We start from the raw sequence: 20584 nt of genomic DNA on the forward strand, positions 1-20584 counted from the left end.
TTCATTTGTTTTCTGTCTCTCAGAGTTCACTGACTTCATTAGTATCATATAACCTGGGAGCCATTGCTTCCTATTTACTGCCCAGTTTTCAGGTGTCTCAGGAGGGAGTGCAAATCGGTGACTATTGCTCCATCTTGGTTGCACGAAGAAATCTGGGATTTATTTATTTTCTATATGAGTTCCCTACCATATAGGTTTCTTTTTTTTTTTTTTTTTAACTATTACATTGCTCCTGGAATACTATGCAGCCATAAAAAAGAATGAAATAGTGTCCTTTGTGGCAACACGGATGCATCTGGAGGTCATTGTCCTAAGCAAATTAACACAGGAACAGAAAACCAAATACCATGTACCATGTGTTCTCACTTGTAAGTGGAAGCTAAGCATTGAGCACACATGGACATAAACATGGGAACAACAAGCACAACAGACTAGGGAGGGGGCATGGGTGGAAAAATGACCTATCATGCACTATGCTCACTACCTGGGTGACAGGGTCCATACTCCAAACCTCAACATCACACAGTATATGCATGTCACAAACCTGCACGTGTACCCTTTGTATCTAAAATAAAAGTTAAAGTAAAGTAAAATTGAATAAAATAAATTGCTCATGGGGTATCTTGTGAGCAGCTACAATTAATTCTTATGGAGAACTTTTTACAATGATGGTTTTGTTTGAACACTTGTATTTCTTAAGATAGCTTTTGATAATGTAGATGATGTTTTTCTATATGGGTAACTGTTTTCCTGCTTTGATTATTTAGATTATGTATACCACCTTTTCCTAAACAGACATATCTCTGTATAAAAATTAACATAGAGCAGCTGGTATTTCATAAAATGATGATGCTAGACGTGAGTTTTGGATAGGAAGTGGAGGCGAGTCCTATATTTGTTTGAATGTGCATGGATTTTAATTAAGTTAAAATTAAGCGTACTAGAAATTGTCCAGGAAGATGATGACTTTCATTCTTTTTCTCAGGGATATCTTGGGTTGGGAGCTTTAATGACCAAATGGTCAACAATGTATTTTTATCTGTAGAGTTCTGAACAGAGTTCTGAACATTCTGTCCCCCTGTTCAAACAAACAAACAAAAAAAGGTGCTTTGGCTCAGGACAAACTGCCACCTTCTTTCTCCACAATAGAATGTGGGAGTTAGCAGGAAATCCTCCACTTTCTTATTGATGATCTGCTACTGCTTTAACCCGGGAACTCTGTGACATGAAAAAATTCTTAAGATATTTAAGAATTTATAAATAATGAACATAGAGGAATATGATTTTTTTAAAGTACCTTTCCCTTATATTTCTCATATATTATCTCAAAAGTTTTTACAGCAACCATTACTTGTAAGTGTTGGTACTGAATGACCATTTATCAGGTCAGGAATGAGGCTCAAAAGCTTAGTATTTTAGCAAATGCCTCTGACCTTTATTATGTGCTCTTCAATTTCAGTTACCAGGGAAATCATACATAATCCCATATTAACAGTATTTAATCTGTTTCAAGCAAACAAACAAAAAACATATGAAGACAGGCTTGAAAGGTGTGAGCTACATGTATATATATATTTTATTTATATATTATAGGTATACATATATATATATATATGTGAGTCTTGTACATTTTCTTCTTAGAATTCTCATATATTATCCATTCATTTGTTTAAAAATAGAAATTCTTCACATGAAGCTACAGATATACTTTCTCAACATAATTCACTGAAATATTTAAAATTAAGAAGCCATCTCAAATAAAATCTAACAAAGTAAAATACTACATGGTGCCTTTATTCTAAAAGTTTATTTATTGCCAAATGTTCCCTGAAGACCTAAAAGCTTGAAAACTCAAGGACATCTCCATAGAAGTATTCATTAGAATGAATATTGAGTCCCACAAACTACCTGACGTTTTACACGTTGAAGATACAAAGATGAGTAGGTCCTGCTTAAACCTCGACCGTCTCACAGAAAAGGGGTGAGAGACACCTAAGATAGCATGTGGCGGGGTCGGCAGAGCCTAGGAGAAGAGCCTGATACCTCCAGAGAGGAGTGCATACAAGTGCTCCTGCAGGGGCCTGGAGCAGCAGTGAGAGATGGACACATCCAAAAAGGCAAAGGAGGAGCTCCCAGACTTAGAACTGGACCTGGGGGTAAGGGTAGTTGAGGTTAATATGAAAGAGGGACGGGACACGGTAAGGTGTACAGGAAAAGACGCCACCATTGCAGTGGCATAAGAGCAAGTGGAAAAGCTGAGAAAGTGAGAAAAAGGTAGAACCTGTGTATTCTAGGGTATAAAACTTGGACTTTATGCCACAACTAGTAGGCATTAAACATTTTCTGCAGTGCTAATAACGTGATTGTGTTTTTCCTTAAGCTAGATCAAGGGTTGGCAAACTTCAGATGATGGGCCAAATCCATCCAGCTGCCTGTTTTTTAAGTAAAGTTTCATTGTTAGACATCCATATCCATTTCTTTTCATATCGTTTTCAAGGCAGAGTTGAGTGTGGCAATACAGACTATATGGGCCACAAAACCTAAAGTAGTTGCTCCCTGGCTCTTCAGAGAGAATGCTGACTTCTGAGCTAGATTGCTGTACACAGAGCAATTTGGCATTTGGTGTTTGTGGCCTGATCATTCTGCATCGTGGTGACTGACTGGTGATTTGTCGAATAGTATCAGCATACATAATCTCTATTCACAGGATCAAGAAGCAGCATCCCACTTCCCATCATGGGAACCAAAACATCTCCAGACACTGCCAGATGCCCCTGAGGGAGGTAACATCACTCCTCTTTAAGAAACACTTTTAGCAGCTAAGCAGAGTTTAGTTTTGAGTGAACTTGATGGTAGCCGAAGTTAGAACAGTGATAATTTTAATGAACTGAAGGGATAGTTGTGAAAAAAGATATTTTGAATCTAAAAATAGCACTACTTAACTATAAATATGGGGCTTAAGAAAGATAAAAAAATGAAGATGCTTCCAGAGATCTAGCTTAGGTTACAGGAGGAGTAATGATGCCCTTCACTGAGATAAGTAATCATGGGAAAAAAGCAGGCCGGGTGCCGTGGCTCACACCTGTAATCCCAGCACTTTGGGAGGCTGAAGTGGGCAGATCACCAGAAGTCAGGAGTTTGAGACCAGCCTGGCCAAAATGGTGAAACCTCATCTCTACCAAAAATACAAAAATTAGCCGGGTGTGGTGGCAGGTTCTTGTAATCTCAGCTACTCAGGAGGCTGAGGCTGGAGAATCGCTTGCATCTGGGAGGCGGAGGTTGCAGTGAGCCCAGATCATGCCACTGTACTCCTGCCTGGGCAACAAGAGTGAAACTCTGTCTCCAAAAAAAAAAAAAAAGAATTTTTGCAGTAAAGGACCAAAAAGCAAGGGCTTTGAATTGTCCATTGGAGCTGTGAGTTAGGGAAAGGTGTACTGAGGGTGCTGGGTTAAGAAAAATGGTGTCAACTGAGGCATAAATGAGTCAAGAACTTATGAAACATAATGAGGAAAAGACAAAAAGAAGGTCAAATATCAAGAGTCAAAAGCTCCGTGGCCTAGAGGCCACCTAGAGGCTTACTATAAGTGGGAGTCATACTTAATGCTGGCTGGAAACGTTTAATCCCATAGGTGAGCAAGACACAGTGCTTCAATGTTTATAAGGGCAGATAAATCCTTGCAAATCTCTAAAGTGTGCAGATAATTGCACTTGGTGGGTGGCAATCATGACATCATGAGAGTTTTCAAGGGCACCAGCCTCATACCAAATATTTGCAACAGTCTGTAAAAGAGATGGAGTGTCGAGGAATGAAGCTTTTGTGAAGTCATAGCTTGCATCTATTTCTATTCCATAATATAGATCTGTGGTCGTATGCAGTAGGTATCTCCCTATTACAACACATATATAATGCATTATGTATAAACATAGGCTTAAAGTTGATCCATTTTGTCATTTTTACTTAAGTTAACCCACTCAGCAGTTCCTGTTTCTAAATGCATTTTAGATGTTTAAAATTGATGTTAAGCAAATTGTCATAGGCTTCTTTTAATACCATCCAATCTAAAAGTGTAAAAGAAGACACATCTAAAGAAAACTTGGGTACTTATAAATTTTTCAAAATAATCCAGATGAATAAGAGGAAAAGAGAACGATTAGATAACAATCGTGTAGAAGCCTAGAGACGCAATGATAGCAGCACCAGTTCATCCTAATGACTGCATCTGTTCCCAAGGCATGGGATTGATGGCACCAGGACAACTGCTGCCACCTCAATGTGAAAGGGCAGGCCGATGGCAGATCTGATGATGACTTGGACCTCAGAGATGGCGGCCAGGTGCCACTTAAAGTTACATTGTTGGTACCCTTCAATATAATTATAAATGAAAATAAGACATGAATAAGTGCTATGAATTTGCACTTTTACACTGATGGCTAATGAAATAGGCTGGGTGCTATGGATCACTTATTTTTATATATGTTTAACAGGATGGTCACTAGCATGATCACATCCATGAGCTATTATTAGAATAATAGTAAATCGTATTTAAGCATACTCACTTTATAAGTATACATATATATAAACACTATATATTAATTATGTTGAGAAATAAAAAATAAGTATTAAAATTTTTTCTCCTGCCTCTTCTCATTTCTCCTTCCATCCGTTCTTTCCTGTTTTTCATTCACTCAGCAATAGTTTGTGAATGTTTGCAACATGTCAGATACTGTGGGACACTTTGGGAATAAAAATATGGAATGTACAAAAAGCCCCTACCTCCAAAGCCAGGGAAAACAGAAAAATGACCATTTGGAGTAATGAAGGAGAAGGGAACCCAGAAAAGAAGCATCTGGACCAGTCAGTGTGGGGTTATGGGGAGACCTTTATAGGACATCCTGCAGTAGCTGACATGAAGTTGAGTCTTGAAGCCACTTAAAATTAGCTAGAAAGGGTTGTCCACACAACCAGGTGCAGAAGCACAACTCTGAGGGGGTGTGTGAGTTTGGCACATTTATCTTGGGGAAGAGCAGATCCCAATGGGCAGGGAGATATTGAACTAGAGAAAGACACAGCAAGGACTGCCTCATGAAGGGTGCTGGTGCCAAACTAAAAACCAGGTCTGGATGCAGGAAGTGAGGTGTCACTGTGGGATAGTAAGCAAGACCATGCCACAAATTAACTAGAGAGGGCATGAGAGTTGTATTTTGGACACTATTGATGATAGTAATTGAGAAAGATTTAGTTGAGATTGTAGGGAGAAAACTTCATTGAGCTGAAGAAGACAACATAAACTTTGGAGGTGTTTAGGATATGGAAGGGTCACAACTTGATGAACCAGTGTTGGCAGAGCCCAGGTCTGCAGGCAGGGAGGTGGGGAGAGGGCGGACCCCAGGGAACAGCAGCGAATGATTGGGGATGTGGGAGGATGGATGATCTCGGGGTCTCCTTGGGACATGGAAGCTGTGCTGTGCAGAAGGAAATTCAACACATAGGTGTGAAGGTCAAGAAAGGGAGGATTGCATTTAGGTGCGTAACAATTTTAAGTCATTCATTCCTAAATGATAGTTTTAACCTTGCATGTGTTTGTGATTGCTGAAGAAAGACATGCCAGCATAGCCAAGATACAGATGCTGAGACATGCACATTCACTGGGGGTGTGGACAGAGCAGGGTCTGTAAGGGATACTGAGAACGTGTGAGGCAGGTGAGAGGGAAGAGCCAAGCGCGGATGACACTCAGTGACAGGCGGTTTCAATGAGGGAGAAGTCAGCAGATCCATACACTACGGAAACAGAAAGGTGTGATGGAGAGAAACCTTGAAATATGGTTATTAAATATGACCTGTAACGTGTTAGCTATCTTGACATGGGATGTTTTGATAAAGTGGTGTGCCCAAACTCCAGTCTCTGTTTACAGAAGAGACTAGAGAAAGTATGTTAAAACCAGTTCAAGTAAAAGATAGATTTATAGAGGTTTGTATTTTCTACTGACAAAATTTATCTGTGCTGCCCAAGATAGACATCAGTTGTGCTGCTTTGGAAAAGAATTATTTGCATTGATATAAGTTTTCTATTTACACAGAGCTGTAAAATAGCCTTCTCAAAAGCAATCAAAGGTCACACCTCTATAGAATTAGGTAGTTACCAGAGGCCCATTGGACAATGGCCAGCATTCTGTTCAGAGGATGCTCCAAGACAGGATTCTCTGCTTCACTGCAGTTTCCCCAGGACCAAGCACAAGGTTGCATATGTGTTTGTCTTAATGGGGTAATTGTCAAAAGAAGTGAATTCCAGGTAGAAAGCATACATAGGATCCAGCCTTTGAAATATGTGTTGTGTCAAAGGCATGTGATATATTAGTGAATATTAAGAGATTAACTATTTCGTGTAATATTAATTTCTTTAGGGTTCTAGCTAATTCTAATTTTAATCATGACTTTTTTTTTAAATTTAGATCTTCATTACCATTATTAGTGCCTATCAGTGAATGATAATATACTTAAATTTCCACATTTCAAATGTCATGCATATTTTTCTTATCATTTGGACCTGTCCGTCCAATATTTACATATAGTGGAAATAAGTAATCAAGATACAATATGACAATTTGGTGCACAAATTATTTTCCCTCTGAATATGTGTTCAGGACTCTATTCTTTTTTTTTTTCTTTTTGAGATGGAGTCTTGTTCTGTTGCCAGGCTGGAGTGCAATAGCATGATCTCGGCACACTGCAACCTCCGCCCCTTGGGTTCAAATGATTTTCCTGCCTTAGCCTCCTGAGTAGCTGGGACTACAGGCACATGCCACCATGCCCAGCTAATTTTTTTGTATTTTCAGTGAAGACGGGGTTTCACCGAGTTGGCCAGCATGGTCTCGATCTCTTGACCTCGTGATCCACCTGCCTCGGCCTCCCTAAGTGCTGAGATTACAGGCGTGAGCCACCATGCCCGGCTGGGACTCTAATTCTTAATGTTGCTAATTACCCCTCACTATTATCCAGTCATCTTTGTTACATTACTCAAAAGCAACATATCTGTATTTAAAGTGTCCCACTGAAGAGAAATAGGAATTCCATTATTTATATTAAATTGATCATTACAATGATATGTTCTGAAAATGTACATGTCTGTTGCAGTTCTTGACTCAATGTGGCCTAACACAGTTAAATGACATTAAAATTCACTGCTACTAATGTTTACTATCTTACTGGCAATGTTTGTCTTTATAATAAATATTGATCGGCTATATTTTTAAAGTAATACTTTTCCAAATTAACAAACACAATTCAGTTCAAATGCCAAACCCTAGGTCTTAACTGAACCTTGCCACACTTTCCAAAGGAGGTGTGCAGAGGAAAGTGCCTTGCTGTATAAACAGAGTCATGTAGTCTCAGCACCGGGCTGCTCCTTTGGAGATAATTGTAATTTCAATCTTAACTGCTCAGTGATTTGCTAATCAATTGCACTGGCAATGATACTCTGAACAGTAGATTCATATGGTAGTGGGTAACTCAACTTAATATCTGAAATAGGCATAAACTTGTTTAAATAATAAAATTATTGGCATTAGCCATAAACTTGCACAATGCTGGCCAGGTGTTTGTGGCTCACACCTGTAATCCCAGCACTTCGAGTGGCTGAGATGGGCAGATCACTTGAGGTCAGGAGTTTGAGACCAGCCTGGCCAACATGGCAAAACCTTATCTCTACTAAAATGCAATAATTAGCCAGGGATGGTGGCAGGTGCCTGCAATCCCAGCTACTTGGGAGGCTGAGGCAGGAGAATTGCTTAAACTCAGGAAGTGGAGATTGCTGTGAGCCATGATTGTGCCACTGCACTCCAGCCTGGGCAACAAAAGTGAGACTCCTTCTCAAAAAACAAACAAACAAAACCAAAAACAAACAAAAAACTCCGCAATGCTTGTTAGCCATTCTCAGGTATAGTCTTCTCTCTTCAGTCAGGGGAGAAAAACACTGGAATAACAAATATCTCCAACAACTAAATCTACCTGTTTAGTTTTCTGTCCCTGCTTGAAAAGGAGGTCAGATTGACCTTGGTGAATATTTGATTAAGGAGCAAATTGCTTTAGGAATGGTATAATTTTACTTAAACCTCAGAGCTTAAACAGGTCTTTTATTTAGGCTTAAACAACAAATGAACATCTGTTCTTTTCAGTTTAACGAAACAAGCTGTTCTTGTAGCTGATAAATACAAGCCGTGGCCCAGCCAGTGAATTATAAAATGCATGAAGAATAAAGATATTGATTTGAATGTACGGAACAGGCTGGGCCCCATGTCCTCCTGAGATGTGTGACCAAATCAGAGAACAGCGTGGTTACTTCCTCTGCCTCCGACCATTATTTCAGCTCCATCAAAGTCTAGGTTCTCCAAGAAGGCACAGTTTTAAATTAAATGTTCCCTTTGGTAGATGGCTCTGAGTATTAGGTATGCACAGGTAGGGAGTCCGTGCAGAAAAGTATCCAAGGATGTATTGGAAGCAAGCAGAAACCTGGCTAAAATAAACATCACGGGCGGGAAAGGCTGCTCAGGTAATGGAACTTGGTGTATGTTTCATGCTGAGACATTTCTGATTTAGTGTTTCCCTTTCATCCACTTACTGAATAAATACAATGTTGTTATATGGCACGATTAAAACGAAATGGTGGGACCAGCTTTGAGTAAGAGAACTTGAGAGTATTGTCATGCAAATTCTTAGCAGATGCTCTGAATTCATTTTTTATCTGCTTTCTGGTGTTGCCTAGTCCCAGGAGCTGAAGTATAATTCAGCATTCTTTTTTATTATTCAACTCCCATATTGTCTGGGAGGAGAGGCCCCCTGGCTTAATTACTTAAAGTCCACGGATGAATCCCTGGGATTCAGGTGGTGTTGCCAGTGTGGTGCTTGAGAGCAGTGGCTGTGGTGGAAGTGAGCTCAGCGGGCCACAGGCTGCCCTTCCACACCGCACCAGAAGACACAGAGCCTCCAGACAGAACCACAGATGGGGAGCTGCACAGCAGCCCGGTCATTTCCAGTGATGGTGAACTGCCCTGCCGAGGCTCTCTGGTGGTCCTGAGACCACCTCAGGAGGCAGGCATCCCCTCGCTCCTCCAGGCCCACTGCTTTCCCTTCCTCTGCGTTTCTGCCAACAGCGTTGTGAAAGTCAGAAAGTGAGTCTCATTGCGGATGCTGTTTTAGAATCTTAAGAGATTAATTCCTAATAAATATGGCCATGAGGACATTAAAATATAGTAACAAAAACAACCACCACCACAGAGAGAGAGAGAGACAGAGACAGAGAGAGACAGAGACAGAGAGCATGGGGGAATATGACCCTGATGTAGAAGACTTGGAATTTAAGGCAAAAGCTATCATAAAATTTAATGGAATAGTATGGAATCTTGCCTTTTTCATTTTCTGTATTATTATTATTATTATTGTTTTTGAGACAGAGTCTCACCCTGCCTGTCTCCCAGGCTGGAGTGCAGTGGCATGATTTGGGCTCACTGCAACTTCCGCCTCCTGGGTCCAAGTGAGTCTCCTGCCTCAGCCTCCTAAGTAGCTGGATTTACAGGCGCCCACCACGACACCTGGCTAATTTTCGTATTTTTAGTAGAGATGGGGTTTTGCCATTTTTTGGCCAGGCTGGTCTCAAACTCCTGACCTCAGGTGATCCGCCTGTCTCCACCTCCCAAAGTGCTGGGGTTGCAGGTGTGAGCCACCATGCCCGGCCATTTTCTGTATTATTAATATGATTCATTTGTACATTGTTCTGTATGTTGGTTGCCTTTATCCTTTCAAGCACAAAACAAGAGGGATGAACGTCTATCATCCCATCTCCCATATTGATTTAGAAACTACATTTGACTCAAGATCCTACAGCCCAGATTAAGATGTTAGCTTTGCAATAAACTGACTCTGTCTTATCACATAATGTCTTTAAATATAATTCTGGAGTTGTTGTGAGAAGTCAGTTATGATGTGGCATCGTCTCTTATCACACCTGGAATTTATGGGCACTCTATAAATCTTCCTTTGCTTTCCTGTTTCTCTGTTCTTCCCTCCCTTCTTTTTCTCCCTCATGCTCCATTTTCAACTCCAGAATGTTGTACACAGACTCTAGGGAAGTCTTTTACCATGCCAGTCCCCAAGACTGCAAGAGAGACCTCCTGGGGCTGCAGGGTGGCCCTTCCCTAAGGTTCCAAGGAGGCCCTTGAACCAAGAATTGCATGGGAAATAACATTTTCAGCAATGTGAAGCATCATGATGTCTTCATTTGAATGGTGCATCCGTGTTTCTAAAAGATGATAGCAGCCTGTTCTCCCTCGTTTGGAAGTAGAAGGGAAATCCGTGTTGGCCAGACCCAGAAGCAGCAGGCCTGGCATTGTTGTGGTGATAATGCAAAGACGTCTTCCTGCCTCAGCAGAGCCACGTGCAGACCATGGTGAGAACTAAGCCTCATATGGGTCCCTGTAGATGTGAAAATAAACTCAAGACCAAATTCAAAGCCTCAGCACTCCAGGTGGTGCAAAAGCCATTGCAAGATATAGCTGATGTCCCCTTCCGTCTTTCTTGTAAATAAGCAGGGCAGGTCATGAGGGAGAGGACAGGTGCACTCTATGGCTGTGCATCCACATGTCAGCTAACCGGCTCTAGTTCAACAGCAGGGCAAGTGCCAGGGATTGTGGGGAGATGGGAGGTGATGTGACTCGTCCTGATCCAGGGGACCCTTCCAAAGGGGCAGAAGGTGATAAGGGGTGGGCAGGCGTGTGTGGTGAAAGGCTCCATGTGTTTTCCTGTAGTGTGGGCCTAGGGAGGCTGCAGGACAGCAGAGGAGACCCACAGCGGGATGGACAGAACTCAACTGCAGTGATGGGTGGGGTATTTCCTGTCAGTCATGGGAAAGAGGGAAAGAATGTGCACGTGTAGAGAACAAAATAGATTTCTGTGTGAACTAGAATGTTTTTGACAACTTTGTCTCTGCTTTTATATCCTTTTCCTTAAAAGAAAAAAAAAAACCACACCAATCCTCCCTCTTTAGTGGAAAAGCTCTCCTGCAATTCCCGCCCCTCCCTGTCCCATTTCTCTTTCTTATCCTCCCCGGCTCTCCACTTTGCAGCAGGTTTTATCTCTCTCTCAAGCCCACTTGTGCTCCTTTTTCTTCATACTTCTCTCTGTTTTCATGATGTATGTCAGTCTTGTTGCTAGGCAGCTGTTATGTTCAACCCACCATGCTGCCTTCTGAATGCTGGAAATTAGCCCCAAATAGCTAGAAAATCACCCTTCCGCACCTGCTCTGTGTTTACTGTGAGAGCAGGAATATGAATCTAAGTTCACAGAATGGGGGAGATGCTCCTTATATAGCCGTGGGCAGACAGCTACGTTTGTGGTGTGCACGGCAGGTACAGAGACCATGCAGTGCCCCCAGAAAAAATGCCCAGGAGTGGTCCCAGAAGAAAGTACATCCTCATTCTATCAGAGCTAACATTTATAAATAAGATAATCTGGTGAAAAATGGAAATATACAAAAATAAATATGGATAGAATATAGACATTGTATGTATTTCTACAAATGTTGCTGCCTGCGAGCTTAATCAGTTTTTCCTTGCCTCTGAAAAACAAAAAGCACTCATTGATTCTGTGTCACCCTCCAGCTGTTGGTCTTTTCTTTGATCGATGTTATGAACCACCAGCTGCTAGGGTCTTGATGCCATCGTAATCTAGTTTCTCCCATGAATGACGTTGCCACTGATGCCACAGTCACCAAACACCGCAGCCCCGCTGTGTGCAGCCGCGTCTCTTCCTCCGTGATGTTCAGCACTGCCGACCACGTTTCCAACGCTGCCTTCCCTTGGCTGCTCTGAAATCAGGCAGCTCCCATCCAGTCCTTTCTTGCCCGGTCCTCCTTTCCCCTCCCCTTCAACACTCTCTTTCTCTGTCGGTCCTCCAGTAGGTAGCTCCTACGACATTCCAGTTTCCTCCTTCACTTTTTCTCTTTTCATGGATTATCCAGTCTCTTTCTGGAAGAGCAGGAGGGTAATGGTTCTCCCCAAAGATTATTTTCTTGTTCACAATGAAGTAATTTGATTAAATAGTATAATGTCTTGAAATAAGAAAAACACATCTTTTCTGAGGTATAATTTTGACCCAAAAAAGTCTTGCTTTATATTTGACCATATGCAGTAAAATTAGAACACTGCTTTACATGTCTTAGTGATCTTGGCATTTCTTGGCAGAATACTTTGCTCATAGTAAGTGTTCAATACGTGAATTAAATTTTTAAGGGGTTTCAGGATACTGAAACAATATAAGTTTTACGTTTTCTGTTTTGGTTTTGGTTTTGGTTTTTTTTAGACAGAGTCTAGCTCTGTCACCAAGCTGGAGTGCAGTGGCGCTATCTCAGCTCACTGCAACCTTCCAGGTTCAAGAGTTTCTCCTGCCTCAGCCTCCCAAGTAGTTGGGACTACAGGCATGCACCACAATGCCCGGCTAAGTTTTGTATTTTTAGTAAAGACATGGTTTCATCATGTTGGCCAGGCTGGTCTGAATCTCCTGACCCTGTGATCCACCCACCTTGACCTCCCAAAGTGCTGGGATTACAGGCATGAACCACCATGCCTGGCCAGGTTTTACTTTCATAAAAAATTTTCTTTGAGAATGAAGAGGTAAAACCAATGTTTACCAAATAGAAACATTTTCAGAGAAACTGCATCTCAGGTTAATAAACATTAGCTTGACATACATGCATTGTGTTTTTCTAAGAAAATGAGTCTTCCATTTCCCGATAGTCTTTTGTAAGTAGCCAACTAAAATTCACTACGTTGTTTTATTTGAGACGGAATCTTGCTCTGTCACCAGGCTGGAGTGCAGTGGTGCGCTCTCTACTCACAGCAACCTCTGACTTCCTGGTTCAAGCAATTCTCCTGCCTCAGCCTCCTGAGTAGCTGGGATTACAGGCACATGCCACCATGGCTAGCTAATTTTGTATTTTTAATAGAGACGGAGTTTCACCATGTTGGCCTCCCAAAGTGCTGGGATTACAGGCATGAGCCACTGTGCCTGGCCAAAATTCACTATGTTTTAAAATCAACCTAAATGCCCATCAGTGGCAGATTGGATAAAGAAAATGTGGTACTTATATACCGTGGAGTACTATGCAGCCATAAAAAAGAATGGGATAATGTCATTTGTGGGAACATGGATGGAGTTGGAGGCCATTATCCTTAGCAAACCAATGCAGGAACAGAAAACCAATACCACGTGTTCTCACTTATAGCTGGAAGTTAAACTGTAAGAACTCATGAACATAAAGAAGGGAACAATAGACAGTAACTTGAGGATGGAGGGTGGGAGGAGGGAGAGGAGCAGAAAGATAATGATTGGGTACTGGGCTTCAGACCTGGGCAACGAAATAATATGTACAACAAACCCCATGCCACATGTTTACCTGTGTAACAAAACTTCACATGTACACCCCAAACCTAACATACAAGCTAAAAGAAAAAAGTCACCATGTTTAATCTGAATCCTGTGGTGACTGCATAAGCTCTTCTTATCTCTAGGTCCATGACACACAGGATGTCAAAGTTCCCCCTTATATTGGAAGGAACAATCACCTTTGAAGAGAGAAACACTATTCATCACTTTCCTTAGGTTCTTTATACCTTCTACCAGTTAGATTTTCTCTGCTTCTTCAATTTCAGCCTGTCCTTTTAAATAATCTATGAGGTGGCTCATTCACTTATATTTTGTAAGATACTATGATTTCTGTTCTTTCAGTGTTATCATATTCACAATACATGAATGTATGGAAGCGTGTTTTTATGCTTGAATCCTTGCTGTTGAGAACGTATTTGATGAATGGTGCTCATATTAGAGAATTTTTTTCTTTGTGATAGAACTTTTTATGAAGCTACACACTTAGTATACACTGGCAACTTAGGATGTGGACTGACAAGAAGAAGGGGAAGTTGAAAGTGTTTAGAAACCCATCACAAGAAACTCAACACGAGAAGTGAGGCAAATGGAGCATTTAATATAACACAGCTTGAAGTTGGAACCCCATGAGGGAAAGAGTATTCTGCACCATCACAGAAGCTGCATCCGTTTCGCGAATGCTCAATACTGCCCTGTCCCATCAGACAGAGGTGTATGACAGTAAAGAAACCAGCCACAGATGAGTAATGGGCAACCATGAAGGTAATAAATCTAGCCTGGGGGGACTGGCTGACGTCCCATCAATATCTCTTCCAGAACTCCACCGAAATTTCTCCTTTTCGGTTCTCAGTCGCAGTATTTCCCTCCTGATGAATAGCATTAGTCTGGGGAATAACTGCTCTTCCCTGTCTACTACACCATGGGAAATGTCAGCCACAGCCTCCAGTTTCTTAGATCAAAAACCTCGAAGCCATCCTCTCTTCCTTTCATATCCACATTGACCCATTCACCAGAAAACCCTGCTGGGTCTACCCAAGTATGTGGAGAGCCCAACACAGTTTTAATGCTTCTGTCACCATAGCATTGGTCCAGTGTCTCTCACCTGGACTATAGGAAGGGCCTCCAGATGGCAGCCCTGGCTCCTCCCTGCCCTCTCCAGCCCCCCTCAGCCTTGCAACATCAATGATGCTTTTCTTTAAAGTCAAGGGACAGAGCTCCTGTGCTGAAACCTCACTGCTGGGAATCGGAGTCAGAGCCCAAGTCCTGACAGTCACCTGCAGGATTCTGATCCTAGCCCCCTTGCACTGACCTCTCCAAACTCATCTCCTACACCGCTCCTCTCCTTCATCTTCTCCAGCCACACTCGACTCCTTGATGTCCCCAGAGCAGCCTTGCACCACCCACACTCCAGCGGGACCACCGTTTCCCCAGAGAGGCCACCGGATCCTCCCTCGGTGCTGGGCGTCTGCTCACGGCGAAAACTTTTCTGCCTTATCTTTCTCCACATCTCTCATTTTACTTGGCGCACTTCCTTATTTACTTTATTTTTTTAAGAGTTGGGGTCTCTGTCCTCCAGGCTAGAGTGCAGTGACGTGATCCTAGCTCACTGCAGCCTCCATTTGCTGGTCTCAATCCATCCTCCAGCGTCAGCTTCCTGAGTAGCTGGCACTATAGGTTTGTGCCACCATGCCTGGTTAATTCTTTAAAATTTTTGTAGAGATTGGGTCTTGCTATGTTCTCCAAATTTGTCTCATACTCTTGGCCTCAAGCCATCCTCCTGCCTTAGCCTCCCAAGGTGCTGGGACAACAGGCATGAGCCACAGCACCCAGCCCTTATTTAAGTTTTAATTCTACCTCTCTCTGCCATAAAGGACTCTGGTTTCTTATCCCCAGCTACATTCCCTGCACCTAGGAGCATCCCCAGCACAGACTTCATGCTCAGTCAATACTGGTGAATTTATTGATTGATCTGAGTGAGCCACAAACCTCAATTCCAGATATGAAACTAGATGACAGTTGTTCCCCTCATCTCAAACCAGTATAAGACAGGAAGAGCAGCCTGGCTAGAAAGGTTCATGTTTACTTTTTCTTTTTTTTTTGAAATGGAGTCTCACTCCATCACCCAGGCTGGAGTGCAGTGGCGTGATCTCGGTTCACTGCAACCTCCGCCTCCCAGGTTCAAGCAGTTCTCCTGCCTCAACCTCCTGAGCAGCTGGGACTATAGACACATGCCACCACAACCGGCTAGTCTTTTATTTCTAGTAGAGACGGGGTGTCACCATGTTGGCCAGGCTGGGCTGGAACTCCCGACCTCAGGTGATCTGCCTGCCTTGGCTTCCCAAAGTGCTGGGATTACAGGCATGAGCCACTGCATCTGGCTCATGTTTACCTTTTACAGTCCATTGATTTGCCTCAGACACAGAGCAAGTGAAGCCTAAATATACGTGTCTTCAGTGGACTGAGGTGACCTGTCTGTCTTGGATGACAGATGCTGGGAGAGTTTGGGGAGAGCAGACAAGTCACTCTCCAGTTGCTCCTGTGCTCAGGACTGAGGTCCTGCTTTAGGCTCGTGATTACCTTATGGCCTCAGATCAAAGGTACTGGGGGAATTTGTTTTAGCTCAGGAATGGAAGGCGACGCTCTCTTTCCATCCTGTGACACCACCTTTAGACAATACTCACGCTCCAAAAGACAAGATGTTTTATATAACACTAACATAGAGTATCTCATCCTGTCTGAGATTATTTTTTGCTTTTGTTGAAATGTCAGAATTATACCATTTGAAGTGTCAAAAGAACAATATCAAATGAAAAAAAAAAAGCATCAGGTGCCTGATTTTTCATTCTGACTTGTTAATATTATATTCAGATGCTTGAATTATATCAATTAAAGTCTTGGTTAGAATTAATAAAGTTCAAGAATGAGACAATTATGAGAGAGAATAAGAAGATAACTTGAGAGATTTCATTTCCGTTATTACTCTGGCTAAATTGTAGAAACACGTGGCTTTCCTGAGGGTGTGAATGAGTTCCCTGTTCAAGAGCATCCAGGCACCGGAAGGCCAGCAGACCAAGGCCTCTTATCCCTACATCTCTGGTACCATGATGGTTACTGTTGAGTTTTACTTTTTAAATTTTTTTTAGGGTAAATCTTATCCTTTTTCACTCTAAAACCATCCAGGGTGAGGGCTTGTTAGTGGTCATCAAGATGGTAACAATGGCAGTGAAGAGCCTGGCCCTAGAGTCAGATTGTCCTGGGTTCAACTCCAGCTCAGTCACTTCCCTGTCCCAGAGCTGCTGTAACGAAGTGCCACAGAGTCGATGGCTTCACGCAGTGGACATTTCCTCTCCCAGCTCTGAGGTGAGAAGTTCAACACTGACTTGCCAGCAGGGCCACGCTTTCTCTGAAACTTGGGGTGGCATCCACCGTGGGGCTCATAGATCCTCAGTGTTCCCCGGCTTGCCACTATGTTACTGACACCTCTGCCAGCATCACGTGGCCCTCTGCTGTGTGTCTCCCGTGGCATTTCCCTCTTCTTTCCAGGACATGAATCATATTGGATTAGGGCCACCCCAATGACCTTGTCTTAACTTGAGTCCTCTACAAAGACCCTAAAGATCACATTCACTTATCTTTTGGGGGTGGGGACTGGGGGGAGTGCACAGTTTAGCCCATAACAGCTCCCCATCAACCCGGGTAAGTGAATGAACGTCTACAACCATTATCTGTCTCACTATCAAAAGACGATTGTCATCCAGGTCCTGCGTCTGTGAGGAGGACATGAGGGACATGAAAAGCCCTTTGCAGTCATTCAGGGCTCAAGAAATGTGACTTCCCACTTCCTGCTCTACACCCCCATGTCTTGGCCATCAATTATTTAAACTTGATACATTCAAGGGCAACCTAAGAGGCACCATATGAGGCACAAAGATGGCCCCTTAACCGGGGCGAGCTCACACACTTTGAGGAGAGGTCGGAGTTTGTAACACAGAACAGAATTTGTGTCTTGTCTGGAGAAACGCAAACAGGCAGTTCTGAGGGAGGGCAGGGTGTTGCTTGTTAGGTGGCTTGCCGAGGTCATCGTAGCAAACTGGTTACAAAGTGGGAAACTAAATCTCAGTTTTCAGATCCCCATTCAGTTTCTTTCCTGTTTGAACGCATTGTACAATTACATCACTTGTCACCTTTTAACTACTCAGACTTTGTCTAACTTAACCCATGTTTGCTCATAAGAGGTCCTAATGTCAGCTGGACACAGTGGCTCACACCTGTAATCCCAGCACTTTGGGAGGCCGAGGTGGGTGGATCACCTGAGGTGAGGAGTTCGAGACTAGCCTGGCCAATGTAGTGAAACCCTGTCTCTACTAAAAATACAAAAATTAGCCAGGCATGGTGGTGGGCACCTGTAATCCCAGCTACTTGGGAGGCTGAGACAGGAGAATCACTTGAACCCAAAAGGCAGAGGTTGCAGTGAACCAAGATCATGCCATTGCACTCCAGCCTGGGAGACAAGAGTGAAACTCCATTTAAAAAAAAAACAGAGATACTGATGTCATGTGACAATCACTAGGGAGATGCCCATACCTTCTCAGTGGTCCACATGCCCTGCCCTTTGCACAGCTTACTCCGGTTCCCAGCCCTCCACACGTCCCCGTTTATGCCCATTTGCCCTGCTCTGTTGTACAGGGGAAATTCAGTTTATTCTTCTGCAGAAACCCCAATAAAAATAATAAAGTAAAATAAAATAAAGCACATAGATACCAACTTCAGTACATGCAGTGTAAGAAATTACATTTTTGTTACCTATCAAAAGCATAACAATTCCCAAATACTTCACCCATTGACAAATCACTGAAGTCCATCTAGTGTGAGCAAAAAACTGAGCCACATTTTTCATATCCTTGCCTCTGGCACTGCAATTCCAGTCGCAGTTACTTTAGTCTCAGTCTGGTATTTACCACTTTTTGTATTTTTTTGCTTTACTGTATCCTGAGTTTGATAGGTGAGCAAAAATCCATCTATGAGAAGAAAGGGTTGCTGCTGATATTAAGGAATTCATTTTGGTTTACAGCTAGCAAGATTATGAGGATTCTCAATCCAGGAAAAGTCATACACTAACTTTTCAGTGTGAATGCTGAGGATTTAAGAAAGGAAATAAGAAATGTCTTCAGCTGAGAAGGTAACTAGGTAGTGTCTTGGTCAGTTCAAGCTGCCATCCCAAATTACCATAGACAAGGTGGCGCTTGAACAACAGAAAGTTCTCATAGTCCCGGAGGGTGGGAAGTCCAAGGTCAGGATGTCAGCAAATTACGTGTTCAGTGGATGCTTGGTTTCTGGTTTACAGAGAGAGCCTTTTTGTTCTATGAACTGCATTCTCACATGGTATTAGGTTAGGGCTAAAGTAATTGCAGTTTGAGGCTGTGAATATTAAATCATTATAACTAAACTCAAACACATCTTTATTAATCAAAATAGGAACCATTACAATCAACACACTTTTTCCAATGAGAAATAAATTTGTTTATCTCGGTGTAAAATTCTGTGCTTTGAGATTCAACAAACTCTTGGAAGGAAAGCATTTTCTGCATCCCGCCACTTATGGAAGCTCTTTCCCTGCAAAAATTTTCTGAGATGCTTGAAGAAGTGGTAGATGGTTGGCAAGAGATCAGGTGACTCTGGTGATGAGGCAAAACCTCGTAGCCCAGTTCTTTCCACGTTTGGTTGTGTGATGTGAGGTCAGGCGTTGTTGTGGAGAAGAACTGTGCCCTTTCTGTTGGCCAATGCCAGCTGCAGGCTCATCTCATCAATTTGCTGAGCGTACCTCTCAGGTGTGATGGTTTCTCGGGGATTCAGGAAGCTGTAGTGGGTCAGACCACAGTGACCAGGACCTTTTTTTGGTGCAAGTTTGGCTTTGGGAAGCGCTTTGGAGCTTCTTCTTGGTCCAGCCACTGAGCTGATCACCACCAGTTGTCATGTAGAATATACTTTCATCATACATCATAATCCAATCAAGAAATGTTTCCTTGTTGTTGCATAGAATAAGAGAAAATAATGCTTCAAAATGAGTTTTTTTTAATTCTCGCTTAGCTCATGAGCCACCCACTTTCTGAGCTTTTTCACCCTTCCAATTTGCTTCAAATGTCAGATCACCCCAGAATGTTTGATGTTGAGTTCTTTGGCAGTTTCTCATGTAGTTGTAAGATGGACGGCTTCGATGATTGCTCTCAGTTGGCCGTTGTCAGCTTCCAATGGTCAGGGGCTACACTCCTCATCTTCAAGCCTCTTGTCTCCTTTGCAAAACTTCTTGAACCACCACTGCACTATGTGTTTGTTAGCAGCTCCTGGGCCAAATGCATTGCTGATGTTGTGAGTTGTCGCTGCTGTTTCATGGCCCATTTTGAACCAAATAAAAAAATCGATTGAATTTATCTAAAAAAATTGCTTTTTATCTAACATCATTCTCATAGTCTAAAATAAATATAAAATAAACAGCAAGTCATAAGTCATTAGCAAAAAAACATAAAACAAGGCTTGCACACTAAAATGGTGTATAACATAACCACATTTGTTTAAGAATGTATTCCAATATCAAAAGTCAAATTTCAACATTGCGAAAACCACAATTACATTTCCACTGACCTAATAGAAAGGAACTGGCCTTTTCTCTTTAGCCTTAGCTAAAGCACTAATTCCATTCATGAAAGCTCCACCCTCATGCCTTAAACACCTGTCAAAGGTCCCTCCTCTTAATACCATCATATTGGGGGTTAGGATTTGAATGTAGGGATTTTGAGATACATTCTCTCCATGACAGGTGTGTTTTCCCAGCCATTACACACCAGACTGTACTGCTGCATACGTGAGCCCTGCTGAAATAAGACTCATGTGTGATTCCTGTGTGGCTGTCCATGAGATGTGCCCCATACTCCCACTGCCTGCTAAGAGGGAAGCAAGTAAACAAATACATGTAGGCAAAACACTCCCTCCCTCAATTGCACTAAGGAAATGGAATAAACTCATTTTAGGAGATGCCAAATTTACTGCAGTGAACTTTAGATGAAACACTAAGGTATGCTACAGAAAATAACAGAAAACTTACGACTTAAGCTTTGGCATTGAGTTTCCTTCAGCTTGCAGAGCAACCCGACATGA

At 42.4% G+C, this 20584-nt stretch overlaps 1 protein-coding gene across 1 annotated transcript in view; it reads left to right on the forward strand.

Annotated features, from left to right (window-relative positions):
• Nucleotides 1–20584, forward strand: part of MYO16 (myosin XVI) — a 563966-nt gene that overhangs the window by 432413 nt on the left and 110969 nt on the right. The window lies entirely within an intron of this gene.

This window comes from Sapajus apella, unplaced genomic scaffold (assembly GCF_009761245.1).
Source record: "Sapajus apella isolate SASKATOON/1434 unplaced genomic scaffold, GSC_monkey_1.0 scaffold60, whole genome shotgun sequence".
In the NCBI taxonomy this organism is placed as follows: domain Eukaryota; kingdom Metazoa; phylum Chordata; class Mammalia; order Primates; family Cebidae; genus Sapajus; species Sapajus apella.